Here is a 14,978-nt window from a genome sequence, read left to right as displayed (position 1 = left end):
ACACAGTTTAGCTCAGGGGTGGGTCATCATCAGAAGGTTCAAGCCAAGATGCGCAAGGACAGCGGTATTTGACTAACAGAAATAAGAGCCAGTACGTGCCAGAAAAATGTTGGCTGTGACTTTGGCTTATCGGAAAGTGGTAAATTATCTCTCCCAGTATTTTCTCACTGGGCTCTTGGCTAAGCAGTTGAGGACATTCTTACATTCAACTCAATCCATTTGAGGATACAGCGTTGACACAGTTGATACTAGTGCAAGCCTTGCCTGCCGACAAGGACACTGTGCCGCTAAGGGATGTCTGGGGGAGACGGGTAAAGAATTCTTTCACATCACTGGGACTCAGGGTTCCAGGCATTCCTGACAAACATCAGCCAGAATCAGGTCACCTTCCCCAAGGGCCTTGAGCAGCCCCTGCATGCAGGGACCCACTCAGACAGCCTGCACGTTTTTCCTCCATGGAGAACAGGCTCGATGTGCTGCCCCTTCTCTATTGCCAGTAAGCAGCATGAACCTGTGGTTTAGAGTGACATAGAATGGAATTCAAATCCCGTTTTTACCACTTCTTAGCCCTGTGAACTCAGGCACACTCAGATCTTCTAAGTCTCAGTATTTCTTCTATAAAATGGAAAATGATACGTGCTTAAAAGCAGCTTTTTTAAGGGAAAACAAGAAACATATACTTTACCTTTCAGGACTGTTATAAAATCAAAGATCATGTTTCTTAAGCTCCTGATCCATAGTAGGTGGTCAAAAAATATCAGGTAAAATATTTTTGTTCAAACAGGCACTACCTGCTAGATTTAAGTCAGGCTGTTCATATGCCAGCAACAATGTTGGTTGATCCTAAGCTACATAATGCAATTGGTTGTATTTAATTTTGATCTTCAGATTTCCCCCAGCGTTCTTTGGGAACTGGGAACTCCCCAGCTGAGCTTAGGGAATTCCTCGTGGACTCAGCTCTTGCAACAACTTACTTGAAAACCAGAAACATACATTTGCTCCAAAGAATACACAGTATTGGAGAAAAGCTTAATTACCTACATAAAAAGGTGTCTTCACATGTGCAGTATAAACTGGGTAGGCGCTAATGCTGACTTCACGGGAGGGTGTGCTTCAGGAGAGGCAGTATCTGCAAATAAGACGTTTAAGCGGGCTTACCTCAACCGCTGCTTGCTGGGCTTGCTGGGACCGGGGGCGCAGGGTGTGGTCAGAGGGGGAGGCAGAGGTTCTAAACCCACACCTTGCTCAAGTTTCTCCGTTGATCATGAACAGTGCTACTTCGACTGTCTGAAGAGCATCTTTAGCTCTGGAGGATATCTTTAGCTCTGGCGCACACGTCGCCTCAGGAACTTTCCAGTACATTATAGAAACAGCGATTTCTATGATTCCAGGAGTGGCATTGTACTGATAATGGATAAATACCTGAAAACCCTTTACTTAATTTTGACCCAAAAGGCCTCCAAAAGGGAAAGGAGAAAATGTAAAACTGGGACTTCCAGCGTCCTTTTCTGAGGCTCGTACTTTGAGAGCCAAATCCTTCTGCCTGGGAAGAAAGATGAAAGGCCTACTCCAAGATCTCTGAGTCCCAAGATCTCCTTGGGGCTGCTCAAATGTTCTTCTTCTCCCCAGAGCAGGCCTGTCTGGATCACTTCTCGTCTACCCGGAAAAGGCATTCTGTGCTGTAGAACTTGCCGGCCTAAGAACATTCCTGAAAGCCAAGTGGTTATTGATGTCCCCCATGTGTTCTTCAAAAGTAGGACAAACGTGGCCTCTTACAACTGACACCTCACTCTGTGGCACCCAGGCAAAAAATGCCCAATACGACGGACTGATGCCTAGTCAACAGCAAAGGCACACACAGAGTCGGGGGACACACTGAAAATTATGCACTATTCCTGCAGAGTGCACTTAGCAAAAAGCACAGCTCTTACACAAGCTGATCTGCGTAACTGTTCCCACTCCCCCAGCGCACCAACCTGGCCCTCTGGGGCATAGGAGCCTCCTAAAGCAGCCTCCCTCGGGCTCCAGCTCTGCGTGACTAGCCTCACAGCTTCTGAGGCACGGTAGGTGGGGAAATGATTCATTCCTCCCAGCACTTGCTCCACATCTTGTGCTCTGGAGCTCCCGTAATGGGCCTCCTGCCCCAAACGGGAAGCATCACATAAACAACCATGCCACTCACTCCCCAGCCAGGAGCAGTGGCCCACGATGCAAAGGGCACTTGCTTAGTGTCATTGAACAGCGCAGCATGGAGCTCAGCTGAATTCTTCCTTCCAGACAGAAACACTCTGCCTAACGTCTCTGCCAGATGTCAGCATTCAGATTTGGGGTCAGGGGTTGGAGTGGGGGCCATCTCCTCCATCAGACCCTCCCCTGCTGCCAGGGACTCCTGCTGAACCAGCCAGAGTGATGAATGGGCCTCATTCACGGCCAGAGTGCACCGCAGAGAGCCCACCCCAGCTGTGGTCTGGGTACTGCTTCTGGCCACACGTGGAACACATTCCTTTGTGGAGGAAGGCTATCTTGGGTGAATGGAGTGTGCTCAGAGAAAGAGGGAAGCGGATGGGGGACGAGGGGGCCTTCTGAGCCACCTCAGACAAGAATGCAGACTTCGACACCAGGCTTGGCCAAGGCTGGTCCACTTGGCCCCTGGCCAAAGATTCCGGCTCAGTCCCATCTATTTCTGGCCACAGAGTGGGAATGTTCAGGCACAGGGAAACGGTGAGAAGGTAGGCATACAGCACGGAATTTTTTTCCACCCCCAGAAAGAGGCTTTTGTCAGGCATGATTTGTTGTGATGGACCAGGGTTCCCCACAGTCCACCCCTGGCTCTGGGTGGAATCTCACTTTGACCAATGTGTTTACTGGGGAGGCTGAAGGCACAACTTCATACACTTTAAAAGGTGCCTGCTGGAGACGCTTGGATTGGATCAGAAAGAAAAAGCCAAATAAATAATGTTTGTAAGAGACACATCTTATCTCTAGAGCAAGTAGCCCATAAAGGAGGGGCAGGAAAAACCCACAATCAGTGCAGTAGCTGGCAGGCAACGCTGCCACGGTGGCAGAGGAGACAGAGTGAGGCAAGGATGCCCACTGGGTTCAAAGTAGCCAGCCCCAACCCCAACCCCTAAAAAAAAATGGAGAGAGGGTTTGACTACAGGAGAACACATCACAATTGAAAGAACATGGTGCTGGTATCAGAGAATGGTCCCGGGTTCAATCTGGCTTCTGCGAATGGAAAAGGGTCTTAGGGTCTTAGTGGGTTACAGAAGAAGTATCGAGTGCCCAGTATGGTGACCGCTCACAGTGATGCTCAATGAGTGGTAACTATTATAATTATAAAAACAGCAACAACCTGGAAAAGTTCCAAGAGGAGTGTCCCTTCACACACTGACTGCTCTTCACACCCCACTCCGGTAACAGACTTTAACCATCCTCCGACCCCCTCCACACTCTCAGACACGCTGTTTCCCAGGGCTACAGTCAGTAGCAAAACTGGTCTGAATTTCCATGCCACTTTGAAGGAGATGTTAAAGTCCATAAAAGGCAGGCAGGGGAGGAGAAGAGAAGCAGGGCCAGATGGGTGAGCACACTCGGTACGCACTCGAGTCACTGCAGACCCGCTCAGTGTTTCCAGGAAGAGGTGTGGTTAGAGATGGGGCCCACTTCGTACAGACTCCTGGAGGGGGCGTGCCGAGGGCTGGTCCAGGCACAGACACTGAGAGAGGGAGGGGCTGGGATAGTGGGGGTAAGAGGAGCAGGGGGGTAGGGAGGGGCGGGGCAGGGAGTCCTATGCTGGAGAGAGGGTAAAAGCCAGTTTTTCTAAGAGACAGCCTCTCAAAAGCAGCCAAGGAGGCACCTTCTGAGCTCAGTTCCTAAGTTCTCAAGCCCTCTCTGTTTAGCTTTCTGTGTGCCTCAGGTAGGGCTGGTCATAGCAGGACTCACCCTTAGCTTTGTACACTTCTTGTGTCTCCAGAAGCTTCCAGACCAAGCTCTCCTCCAAGCAATGCAGCCTGGGCCAGCAGTCAGTTCTTCAGGCCTGAGCTCCTCAGACGAGAGCTAGACTCAGAGGGCCGAGGGAAAGAAGGAGCCGCTGGCATGGGCGCCACAGCCTGATCTTTGGCTTGTCTGGAAATGTCTGGCTACATGGGGGAGGAGGGTAGGAATGCTGCTGTGAAGTTTGCTAAGAGCCTGTTATCTGGGATTCTGCTGTCCATAGAAGCACTGGCTCCCTCCAGACGCCCAGTGAGTGACAGCAGCGGGCACCAGCTGCCACATCACCAAAGCTGGCCGGGCTCGGCTGCACAATGCCACCTGGTACTGTCGCTGGTGATCATTCCTCAAGATCACAGCATCCACAGAGTACTGGCATATACAGAGACCTACAGGTTCTTGCTCTTACTGAGGGGGCAGACCTTCTCAGCTACCTTTGGAGCAGATCAATATCTTGGGTGCTGATCATAAGTCTTTTCTGGGCCTCCTTTTAAGAATGATTCTAATATTCTTACTGTATCTCCAAGCATGGTATGGCTCCCACTGGGGGATACAGGATGCCTCCACACTCTTTAGCAGGACACACACTGGCTTCAGCCTGCAACCCCGAGCTCCAGCCATACTGACCTGAGTGCATGTCATTCTGTTTCCACACTACCCTGCCTTGGACTTGCTGTTCCCTCTTCTAGGACACCATATATCCACCTCCTGAGCACCTACTCTTTGTTTAAGAATCTATCCACATGTGTAAATAAAAAATCCTAAGGAATCTACTAAAAGACCATTAGAATTGATAAAAAAAAGGCTCAGCAGGTTACAGGATACAAGATCAATATACAAAAATTAACTGTTTCTATACACTTTCAAAGAATAATCCCAAAAGTGAAATTAAGAAAATAATTCCTCTTATAATAGCATCAAAAAAATACTTAAGAATAAATTTAACAAAAGACATGCAAAATTTATACTCAGAAAACTATAAAACATTGTTGAAAGAAATTAAAGAAGATCTGAACAAATGGGAAAACATCCCATGTCCTTGGGTTGGAAGCCTTAATATCGTTAAGATGAGAATACAAAGCGACCTACAGATTCATCACAATCCCAGGAGAATCCCGACTGACTTTCTCATGGAAATTAACAAGCTGATTCTAATATTCATACCGAATTGTAAGGGACACAGAATAGCCAAGACAATTCTGAGAAAGGAGAACAAAGTGGGAGGATTCAAACCTCCGAATTTCAAAAGGTACTACAAAGCAAGGGTAATCAAGACAGCATGGTACTGGCACAAGAACAGACATATAGATCAATGGCATAGAATTGAGAGTCCAGTAATAAACTCACACATCTATGACCAATTCATTTGGACAAGGGTAACAAGACCAATCAATTGGGAAAGAATTGTCTTTTCAAAAAATGATGCTGGAGTAATTGGATAGACACATGTAAAAGGAAGAAGTTGGACCCTTACCTCGCACCATTTACAAAAATTAATTGAAATTTAAAATGGATCAAAGAACTAAATATAAAAAAAAAACTATAAAACTCTTAGAAGAAAACATAGAGGTAAATCTCCATGACTTTGGATTTGGCAATGGTTTCTTAGGTATGATACCAAAAGCACAGACAACAAAACGAAAAATAGGTATATTGGACTTCATCAAAATTAAAAACTTCTGTACATCAAAAGACACTATCAAGATGCTCCATGAACCAGGCAGCAGTAGTTGGGGTAGGAAAAAGGCTGTATTTATTATATTGCTTGCATGTTTGTCTCCCTCCTGAGACTGTAAACCCCTTGGAGACACACACATTTCTGGATCTCCTGTGCCGAACACAGGATAAATATTGAGTAAATGTGATGTGAACTGAGAAAAAAAAAGACACTATCAAGAAAATGAAAAGACAACCCACAGAACGGGAGACAATCTTTGTAAATGATATATCTGATATGGGGCTAGTATCCAGAATATATAAAACTTCTTACAATTCAATAACAAAAAGACAAGCCATCCAATTTAAAAACGGGCACAGGACCTGAATAGACATTTCCCCAAAGAGGACATACAAACGGTCAACAAGCACATGGACAGATGCCCAGCATCACTAATCATTAGGGAAACGCAAATCAAAACCACAAGATACCACTTCATATTCACCAGGATGTCTATAATATTGTTTTAACAGTGGGAAAAAGTAGGTGTTGGTGAACACGGGGAAAAATTGGAACCCTCATGCATTGCTGGATGGAATGTAAAATGGTACAGCTATTGCGGAAAATAGTTTGGCAGTTCTTCAAAAAGTTAGACATAGAATTACCATATCACCTAGCAATTCCATTCCTACTTATACACCCAGGAGAATTGAAAACAGGTGTGCAATTAAAAACTTGTACAGGAATATTCATAGCAATACTGTTCGTAATAGCCAAAAGGTGGAAACAACCCAAATGTCCACAAATAATGAATGGATAAACAAAATGTGGTGCATCCATACAATGGAACATTATTGAGCCATAAAAAGGAATGAAGTATGGTCACATGCCACAACATGGATGGAACCTGAAAACATTATGTGAAGTGAAAGAAGCCAAACCAAAAAGACCATATATTATATGATTCCATTTATATCAAATATCCAAAACTGGCAATATGGAGACAGAAAGTCGATTAGTAGCTGTTTAGGGATCAGTGGGAGAGAAGGTGGCTATGGCTAAAGGGTACAGGATTCTCTCTGTGGTGATGGAATGATCTCGCATTGACTGTGGTGACGGTTACACATATCTGTGAATACACCAAAATCCACTGAATTGAACACTTCAAATAGGTGAACTGATTGGTATCTGAATTACATCTCAAACTGTTAAAAAATGAATCTACTTAAATGACACTTCAGTTTAGTAGTATATATTTATAAAGCATTTGCTATGTGACTTAGGCACTGAGAATTCAAAGATAAACCTGACATGGGTTCTGCCCTCAGGAGTTCACCGTATATTTAGAGAAGCAATAAGGTACAGAAATAGAACCGGGAAGGCAGTGATACAACTGAGGATGAGAAACAGGGAAAGCTTTAGACAGTTGACACCTGGGCGGATTTTGAAGGAAAGTTAAGAGTTTGACAGGTGGGGGGGGGAGGTGGGGGGGAGACCATTCCAAGCAGGTCTAAAATAACACAGGGTGTTCTGGAGTGTGTGTGGTTCAGAACTGCAAGATGAAAAGTGAAAGTGCTGGGGGAGTGGGTGTGGTCAGAAGTGGAAGAGGTGAGGTTGGAGAAGCAAGCAGAGGGCCATGAGGAAACCTGAAAGTCATGCTAAGAAATGTTGAGTTTTCCTTTGGGGTGAGCCAATGAAAGGTAGGGAGGAGGGTGGTGGACGCAGAGCTGTGATCTAGAGCAGAAGTCAGCAAACTATAGCCCATGGGCCAAATCTGTAAATAAAGTTTTATTGGAACACAGTCATGTTCATTTCTTTAGTAGTTATCTATGGCTGCTTTCCTACTGAAACAGCAGAGTTGACCATTTGCCACGAAGATGGTATGGGCCTGTAAAGTCTAAAATATTTATCTGGCCCTTAGAAAAAAAGTGCACCAACCCCTGCTCTAGAAAGATCACTGTGGCTACAGCATAAAGGACGTTTTGACACAGGTTAAGACCAAAAGGAAAGGAGGCTAGTTAGGGTACCAGCAACTCTCCTGGCAACAGGTGACGCTGGGGAGACGTCATGATGCAATGTCATGGTGTTGGGGTAACAGACAACATAGGGGGTTGGTGGTGGGGTGGAGCGGTGGGCATGGCTTTGACAGGTGCAGGGAAGAAAAAACACTTGGGAAAAATCAATTTAGGAAAATCAAGAGTGGCACTGAAACCTATTAGAGATGTCACAGGCTTTCACTGATGTCTAAATTTTGGTTTTTCCTTCTTAATCATTAAATTGGCCCCTAAATATCATATAGCAGAGTGGTCTCGACAGAGCACCCGAATTCAAGGCAGCTTAAAAGTATTTTAAACAATTCTTCCTACCATTTGGTTCTGGGCATGCTAGAGCAACTCCAGGTAGCTTGAGGGACGGTCTTCCCCTCTTCGTGGGCAGCAACAAGCCCAAGCCCCCCAGATTCTTTGGCTGTGCTCTAAGGCTGCTGTTGGCACCGGGTGGGCTCCATGGGGTTGGGTGCCAGGCACCAGAAGGTTATTCTTGACTGATAACTTATTTTTAAATACACATGTCAAATATTGCATCTTTTTAATTTTTGCATCTCCTACAGTGACTGGCAGAGTGTCTGGCACATAGAAAGTCACTAATCAACCGTTTTAGTTAAGAAGAGAGAGAGGACCAGAAGGGGAGGGAAGGAGGAAGGAAGGAAAGGGAGGCAGGAAGGCAGGCCACGGCCACAGAATTTTTCACTCAGGCTGAAATCTCATGCCCCAGCAGAAGCTGACAAAAGAGCGGGAGTTCTCCAGGTGGACGCAAACCTCCTTGGGCCAGGAGAGCCTGGAAGAATGACACTTAGTGACGTTGTGCTCATACAGCTGCGGCTGCAAGCCCCAAACATGTCGCACTAGCTTCCTGAGATGTTTTAGGGAAAGAAGGTGCTTAAATCGCACAACTCATCCTTCCAGATTATAAACTGTGTTTTTAAACATCTCTTTCAAACCACGTCGCAGTAGAGAAAATACACAGCCAATCTCCAGACCTGAAGCAGCCGCACGCAGGCAGGGAAATTGTCTGAAATCTCCTGCTGTACCTTTAAATCGATGCACTCTGGTCATGTTCTATTCCTGATCTAGGTGGGAGCCACAAGGGTATGCTCATTTCGTAAAACGTCATCTAGAACAGGTATGCACACACCCATGTTCACAGCAGCATTATTCACAGTAACCAAAAGGTGGAAGCAACCCAGGTGTCCACTGACGGATGAAGAGATAAGCCAAATGTGGTCTATACATACAATGGAATATTATTAGGCCTTAAAAAGGAAGGAAATTCTGACGCGTGCTACAACATGGACAAAACTTGAAGACAATACATTAAGTGAAATAAGCAAGTCACAAACAGACAAATACTGTATGAGTCCACTTCTATCAGGCACCTAGAGTAGTCAAATTCATAGAGACAGAAAGTAGAATAAAGTTTCCTGGGGCAGGGTGATGGGAGAATGGAGAGTTAATGTTTAATGGGCACAGAGTTTCATTTTTTGGAAGATGAAAAAGTTCTGGAGATGGGTGGTGGTGATGGTTACACAACAGTGTGCCACTGAACTTTACACTTAAAAATGGTTAAAATAGGGGCCAGCTCAGTGGCATAGTGGTTGAGTTTGGTGCACTCTGCTTTGGCAGCCTGGGTTCACAGGTTTGGATCCCAGGCACAGACCTACACCACTTGTCAGACATGCTGTGGTGGCAACCAACATATAAAGCTGAGAAAGACTGGCACAGATATTAGCACAAGGATAATCTTCCTCAAGCAAAAAAAAAAAGAGGAAGATTGGCAACAGATGTTAGCTAAGGGCTAATCTTCCTCAGCAAAAAAAAAAAAAAAAAGTTCAAAATGGAGAGTTTTATGTTATGTATGTTTTACCACAATAAAAACAAAAACAAAAGTTCATCCAGATGTTTGCATAGGATTGGTGCCATTTTACCTATGGATGGTATTCTTGGGCGGGGGGGGGGGGTTTACTTTAAAAATGTACCTTACACAAGTTTATATTTGTGCTTTAGAAGAGTTCTAGAAATATTTAGAAAAATCTCTTTCCTACTAAATCTTTGAGTCATGCAGGTACTTTGGGCAGCTGTGCTCTGTTCATCCCAGGACATCAATGGCACTCAAGGACAAGGGTGGGGGTGGGGGGAGTTCATGGATCCAAGTTCAGGAAGGACAGTAGAAAGCAGCTGTCTGAGCAAACGAAGCTGTTCACAAGTGATGGACATGTTATCTTCTCAGAAAGTGTATGCTGTATAGGCAGGCGGCATGATTCTCCCAGAAGACACTCTTAACATTATGTTGGCGACTCATCAAGGAGGACACGTGGGAGACGTTGCCAGGGACATCCATGGGGCCAACCTGTGTCTGTTTGTCAGAGATTCCGACAATGAAAAAACCAAAAAGAAACCACCATTTGCATATAACTTTATAATATAATTTAAAGGCATCTCAAGTGAAGAGATCAAGAAGCCCTGGGCAAGAAGAACTTATTGACCGTGATCCCACCCACATCCTCAGGATGGGCAGAGTCCTTCTCGCTCTACACCCGTATTTGCCACACGCAACTCGCCCAGGTAGATTGTTTCTGCCAAGGGAAGTGCAAAAGATTTCTTAAAAGTCTGGATGCAAATCTTATCTAAACTGTCACCATCATGCTTTATCACCCTTGAAGCAGTGGCTATTCTGAAAGGGTGGTCTTGGCATCTAAAGACTTCACTGGCACAGGTGGCGGGGAAGACCAGCCAGCACACCTGGCCGAGCTGTGTTCCCTGCCAGGCATGCACCACGCTCAACAGCAGAGGACAGCTGGAATGACGAGGAGGAGACGGTCTGAAGACTCGCCTCAACCTAGACACGGCTGGAGACTTAGAAGGTGAGCAGAGCATTGCTGTGGCTGTGTCTCTGTCAACGTCTGCTGGGCTCTCCCTTTTCTGGCCGACAATTGCTAGTCCTGCTGATTCTGTGGCCTGCAGCCGGGCAGCCTCTGGCCTCTTCATCTGAGGCCTCATGGCCCACCCAGGGTCCAGAGTGCAGGAGGGTCTGTGGGACACCACCCTGCAGACTGACCACAAGGTCTTTCTCCCGAGGGAAATGGACAATGGTAATTACAGGCTGTTCTTCAGAATCCAGGCAGCCCTGGGAGTGAGGAACCATACCTCTTACAATCCCAAAACTGTAAAAGGAAGGAAGCAACTGCAGCTGCTGACGTGGAATCACCTAGAAATTCCACCCCCACAGAGCTGGCCTCCTAGCTAAGGGGAAAGAGAACTTGTGGTTGCCAGAAGACAGTGTGGCTTCAGTTTAATGCTTTGACCCTTTTGAGTTCCTGCAGTTGGATAACGGGATTGGAGCAATCAGTGTCTCTGTCCCTAACCAGCTGTTTTATGGAAGGTCTGTTCGTTCTGTCTATTTCAGGGCAATGAACTTAAGAGCAGAAAATCTAGGAGTCAAGAAATAAGAGATTCCATTTTCCCACACAGCCAGCCAAGGAAAGAGAATTCTGACTCATGAGTCTCATTAATAAGACGTAAAAATGATTTATCGCCCTATTTCAAAGCAGAAAAACACAAGTAATGAAAACGCTAAAAGTAAAAAGGTCTGGTCTTCTACTGCCCAGCAGACAAAGACAGAATAGACATAGCTGTCCATAAATGAAGGACTTCAGAGGGAGGCCTCTTCTCTGTCACAGGATAGGAACCTCCGACTTAGGATGCCAGCTGCCAAAATACTCGGGAGCCGGTCAATGTTCTCAATGAGATTTCTTTCTGGGGCCTTTGTCTCTTCCAGGAATCCCCGCCACAGTCATGTCACTCATCCTACTTTCAGACCCAGGAGCCAGAGAATGGGGAGGGACAATGCTTCAAGGTTTGGAGAGGGACCACTGAGTCCTTGAGAGGTAAGTCGTTATACGGTTTTACAATGAGCTGGGAAATGACCCCAGGTTTCCTGACTTTGCCGCTGATTTATCTCCAGCACCAAATGGCCAACGAGGAAACATTTACACAGGCAGTCCTGATAGCAGGTGTACAGGAAGTGATAAGCCCAGGCTGGAGCCAGAGGCAAGATGAACGCTTCAGAGAACAGCTGATGTTCCATGAGGAGCACTGGGAAACACCACTGCTGCCAGAGCCAGGAGGCTGGGTCAGGCCTGGCCCCGCCGTCCCAGCTGTGCCGTCCGGACAACTTATCTGCCCGCCAGGTCCTCAACTGCAAAATGAAACCAGTGATGCCCACCTCACTCTTTAGTGGGATGTTGTAAGAGTCAGATAACATAGTGAATAGAAAAGTGGTTTGAAAAGAATAACATGCAATGTGAACATAAATTATAAAAATCAACAGAACTCAGATCAACTGTAAAAAGACATTTTGGGGAAAATTTTTTAATATGGACCAGGTATTAGATGATACCAAAGAATGATTGTTAATTTTCTTAGGTATAATAACGGCAGAGTGGTTATTTAATATTTTGAGATCACGCTGAAATATGCAGGGATGAAATGATTTGATGTCTGAGATTTTCTTTAAAATACTTCAACAAAGAAAGAGAAAAGGGACAGACGAAGCAACTGTGGCAAAATGTCGATAACTGTGGAAGCAGAGTAAGAAGCGTATGGACAGCTTCTGTCTACTCTTCAGCATATTTAAAACTTTTCAGAATAAAAACTAATGTTTAAGTAAACAATGCAAAATTTGGGAGGACATTAGAAAGTTCCACTGATGGTCATCTCCAGAGCATAGAAAATGTGTTTCCTTCACGAGCCCTTTCCACACTGGTCATCCTGCTGTCAGAAGACAAGGCCAGGAGAGGCCAGACAAGGGGCCGAGTGGGACCAGAGACAGTAGGAAGCAGCTCCCCAGACTCTCTCGTCTGCTCCGCATCAAGTCAGCCACCCTGTGCTGTCAGGTCATGCTTTGTCTTCAGACCTAGCTTTCATATTCAGCTTTGTCATTTAATGGCTACGTGACCTTAGACCAAGTCACTTTATAACAAAGTCACGGAGAGACAAACAGATGCTTGGGCACGTGTGTGCACACGCGTGCACACACACACACACAAAACCACTAGACTCGACCCCCTTGGGCCCTAGGAGCCACCACGGTCCATGGGGCACAGGCACTTTGCCGTGGGTTTGATGGTCATTCGAGGGACAGATACTAGGGACCAGGAAGAGGAAGAGGACAAAGGGGGTTGGGAAATGAATAGTTCAGCTAAGGCAGGGTCCAATGAGTCAGTCACATCTGGGAACTGAACACGGAAATGAACACTTTGTCTTCGTCCTAAGCCCCATCCCTGACCATTAAGTACGCAAGACACTACAAATAACTAAATAATCCCACCAAGGGTGACAAATGGGTTTTTGGGTCCCAGGACAGACAGCATGTGGGTCGGAGTTCCCACACTGACTAACTCAGTGGCCTTGAGTTTCACCATTTTTCCTCTTCTGCCAAAAGAAACGACTGGACTGATTTTAAGATCCCCACAGTCCAAAATTCTAGAGGATGAAATTAATTTGGGGCAAGTTTCTGACTTTCAAGCATCTCTCTCCTCTCATCAAGACTTGAGCTTTCCCAGCGAGAAGGAGCAGTTCAGGCCCCTCCGCCTGCCGCCTTCCGCCGCGTCCCCTCACCCCACCCCCGCTGGTTTTGGTGGTCTTTGCCGGGGCGGGGCTGGGGAGGGGGTGATGAGAGAGAGGAGTCTCGCTTGTTTCTTCCCCTCGTTTCTATGCCGGCGATGATTTACAGCGAAACCTCCAGCAGGCAGCTACATCAGTGAGCTCCTAGATTTGGGGGACCTGGGGAGTGGGGGCGGAGCGCACAGGCGAAAGCGCCTGCGTAAAAGCTGCAGGCACCGAGGACCGCGGGAGTATCGGCACGAGACGAGGATTAGCTCTACCCCGGGGCGACCCCACAAGCACGATCCGTGGGTTCGCTTGTGCTGGTTCTTCCCCACTCCAGGCCCTTCTGGGATAATGGCGGGAGAGGTTCCCTGGTCGCCGGACGAGCCGGGACGACTTGGAAGTGAATACCTGGCGTGCGGACCGCGCCTCTCCTGCAGGACTCAGGGCGCTCCTGCGCTCTGACGAGCCTTCCGGCAGGCTGGGGAAAAAGCCCAATTCCAGGCAGTGGGCGCTAAAGCGCCCAGGAGCAGGCCCAGGGTTCCCCCACTCCGTCCCAGCCCCGTGCGCTCCACATCCCCAAAGCCACAGCTCCGGGGACACCCCAGGGCGCCGCTGTTCCTCTAGCGTTCCACATCCTCAAAAACCAGAACTCCAGACTCGAGAACAGCCCCCAGTGTCTCTGGGCCCCACGTTGCACCCTCCTAGGCACCTAGCGCGCACCAAGCCTAGACTTGCTCCGTCCTGCCTGGTCGCAGGCACCCCTGGCAAGCAAGGAACCGAGCGCCCTCCTCCCCGGGACGCGCCAGCTGCATCGCCTCGCCCGGCTCAGGCGAGGTGGGGCTGGGTGGGTCTGCCCGAGAGGGGAGGTGACCCGTTAGCCGGCACGTCCTCGCATCTCTCAGAGCAAGAAGCCTTCGCCCTGTGCGCCCGCTGCTCAGATCCCGGGACCCCCAAGCACGGCTGAGAGGGGGCCTCGCGGGGAGTGGAGCCTGGAGACCCCACCCGGACGCTCCCGCATTCCCGCGCACCGCAGTGGGGAGGGGAGGCGCGGGCAGCTCTCTTACTTGGCCGCAGGAGTCCCCCTGGCGTGGCTGGGCTCGGGCTTTCCGCGGCGGCCCCTCTGCGCCCGTCGGCGTTGAGCCCCGTCCGCAGCAGAGCGGGGGAGAGGACTTCTCCGGCTGCTGGAGAAAGCGAGCTCCAAGTTAGGAAGCCGCGGGCCGGAGTCGCTCCTTTACTCTTTTCCCGGTACTTTTAAAGGGAGTCGGACGGCAAACCCCTCCCCGGACCCACCTCCTTCCCCGAAGGCGGCCACCGCAGCCGCCTGGCCTCCAGCCCCTTTTGTTGTAATTCGAGAGCGGCCACTCCCGGGGCCGAGGGGGGTCTGCGGGGGAGGCCGCGCGCCAGCGGGGAGCCCTTCCCAGGCTCTTCACGCCTAGGTTTCCGGAGCCTGAGAAGCCAGGGAGGGGGCCTTTCCTCTGGGAGAGTCCTCTGCCCTCCACGCCCCCGCACAGCGCCCGGAATTTAACCCTTCGATGTCCTTATCCACCAGCGCTAGGGCGTCCTTCCCTAATCCATGTCTGTATCCGGGGAGCGCAGCACGGCCCAGCACACAGTAGACGCTCAATAAAAACTGATGAATGAAGAGTTCAGAAACTTTCATCCGT

General features: G+C 48.1%; 1 protein-coding gene across 3 annotated transcripts in view; it reads right to left on the bottom strand.

The window, feature by feature from the left end:
- The window catches only part of LOXL2 (lysyl oxidase like 2), an 89,527-nt gene extending 74,759 nt beyond the window's left edge, over nt 1-14,768 (bottom strand). For all 3 annotated transcript variants that reach the window (XM_044766833.2, XM_014835561.3, XM_014835562.3), the window contains exon 1: nt 14,379-14,768. The gene's annotated coding sequence lies outside the window, so the exon portion shown is untranslated. The remainder of the gene's footprint in view (nt 1-14,378) is intronic.
- Nucleotides 14,769-14,978: the final 210 nt, after the last annotated feature.

Source organism: Equus asinus, chromosome 3 (assembly GCF_041296235.1).
Source record: "Equus asinus isolate D_3611 breed Donkey chromosome 3, EquAss-T2T_v2, whole genome shotgun sequence".
Classification (NCBI taxonomy): Eukaryota; Metazoa; Chordata; class Mammalia; order Perissodactyla; family Equidae; genus Equus; species Equus asinus.
This window is presented reverse-complemented; position numbering and strand designations above follow the sequence as displayed.